The sequence below is a fragment of the Electrophorus electricus genome, chromosome 2 (assembly GCF_041902795.1).
Source record: "Electrophorus electricus isolate QZ-2024a chromosome 2, ASM4190279v1, whole genome shotgun sequence".
Taxonomy (NCBI): Eukaryota; Metazoa; Chordata; class Actinopteri; order Gymnotiformes; family Gymnotidae; genus Electrophorus; species Electrophorus electricus.
Window position 1 is genome coordinate 4,192,501 of NC_137498.1, and position 2,500 is coordinate 4,195,000.

At 46.5% G+C, this 2,500-nt stretch overlaps 1 protein-coding gene across 1 annotated transcript in view; it reads right to left on the reverse strand.

Annotated features, from left to right (window-relative positions):
* LOC113591687 (exostosin-1) overlaps window positions 1–2,500 on the reverse strand; it is a 114,693-nt gene that overhangs the window by 24,097 nt on the left and 88,096 nt on the right. The window lies entirely within an intron of this gene.

Here is a 2,500-nt window from a genome sequence, read left to right on the forward strand (position 1 = left end):
CGTCACGTCGATACGTGGACCCCTTAATACGTCACGTCGATATGCCGACCCCATAATACGTCACGTCGATACGCCGACCCCATAATACGTCACGTCGATACGCCGACCCCATAATACGTCACCTCGATACGCCGACCCCTTAATACGTCACGTCGATACGTGGACCCCTTAATACGTCACGTCGATACGCCGACCCCTTAATACGTCACGTCGATACGCCGACCCCATAATACGTCACCTCGATACGCCGACCCCTTAATACGTCACGTAGATACGCCGACCCCATAATACGTCACCTCGATACGCCGACCCCTTAATACGTCACGTCGATACGCCGACCCCATAATACGTCACCTCGATACGCCGACCCCTTAATACGTCATGTCGATACGCCGACCTGTTTATACGTCATGTCGATACGCCGACCCCTTAATATGTCACGTCAATACGCTGACCCATTTATACGTCACGTGGATACGCCGACCCCGTAATACGTCACGTCGATACGCTGACTCCTTAATACGTCACGTTGATATGCCGACCCGTTAATACGGCATGTCGATATGCCGACTCGTTAATACATCACGTGGATACACCGACCCCTTAATACGTCACGTCAGTACGTCGACCCATTCATACGTCGCTTCGATACGCCAACCCCTTAATACGTCACGCTGATGCGCTGACCCGTTAATACGTCACATTAATACAGATTAGTCCACATTTTCACATGATCTTGTATGTTAGTTTAGGAGCAAATACTTCTATGTGTGTGGTATTCAGAGAAATGTGTTAATGTCTGAGTAAAGAAACATACGTTTAATTAGACAGGGGAAGAGGGTCACAAAGTATGCAAATGGGTGTGCACACACACACACACACACACACACACACAACAGAACAAACATTCCACTAAAGAAGGTGGAATTTTTGCTCACTCCAGAATTGTTTTATTGTGAGAAAAGTTGTCCTCGGAGCTTGCTGTGTGTTTGTGTGAGTGTATGTGTGTGTGTGCGCGTGCAAGCGCATGCGAGTGAGCGTGTGTGTATGTGTGTGTGAACACTTTCGGCTTATGGAGGTTTAAGTTAAATGTCATGAGCTGTGTCCTGAGCACAGGTAATCCCTGATGAACTTTACAGATGAGACACTCCACCCTCTCTGTTACACACACACACAATCACACGCGCTCACGCACACATGCACACACACACACGTGCACACACACGCACACACACACACGTATGCGCAAACATATACACAGAGACACACACACACACACACACACATACACTCTCTCTCTCTCTCTCTCTCTCTCACACACACACACACACACACACACACACACACACACACACACACACACACACACACACATGCTCCTCCCTCCTTGCCTACCCTAGAATTTCCAGAAGCAGACATGGTTAATGACAGACGGGTTTGTCTGAAATGCACTACCGCTAAAAGCTTTCCGATGTTGTTCGGGATCATCCTTCTCAGGGGCAGGTGAAGTGCTGCTCCACGCCTCCCCACCTTCTCACCCGATCTTGCCTTGCTCGGGCGCCGTAAGGTCTCGTTTGCGGCTCGTCAGGCGCAGCGTTTCTCGCCTCGAGCCCGCATTAGTGCTCTGTTGGACGAGGCACGAGGCACCCTGCCGGTTACCACGGCCGGACCGGCTGCGCCGGACCGCGTCTCTTTCCCTTTTAGGCGTCCATTTGAACTTTGTGCTTGCCGTCAGGCTCGGGAAAGCGGTGCAGAGAAAAATATTAAAACCGCACACGTTACACTGTAATAATAAACTTTGAGCGTTAACACCGTTGTTACCGGAGAAACAGACAGGGAGGTGATAATGTGCTGCTTGTGTGATGCATAACGATGACGCGAAAATCCAAAAGACACACAATGTATTATTTTCGCTGAGACAAGGCTACATCTGTTTACCATTCCGGTTTGCCTGCTGGATGTAAAGTAAATAAATAAAAAATTGAAGGTAGCTACAATACGCCACGCGTTTAAATAGCACTAGTGCACCATGGGAATATGTCCAGATATTTTTAGAGGTCCTGAGAAGAATATATATATGTTTTTGCTGTGGCAGGTCTAGAGGTGGGTAGAGCAGCGAAACACTACTACTAAAGTACTCTAAAACAATAATTACTCATGTAGAAGTCAAAGCAGGCCTTTAAATGATTACTTACTTACTTAAAAATAAAAACCTGTTAAAAAGAGCTCATTTAATAACACCGGGCAAAACAAAATTACATTTACGTGCATGTATGAGACCCACAGACTAAAATACTTCATCCTCATCGTTTATGCGGAATTTGAACCTGTTTTAAAGATGTTTCTCTCAGGCATGGTTTTTATGTGAATTTTACGATATGTATACGATACTTATACTGTTATTACACTTAAAACATTTATAAACCTGAACATCCCTCTTCAATGTCCAGTAATAGTGGAACAGAGGGGCTCCAATGTCCTTGGTAAGGATTTTCCACAG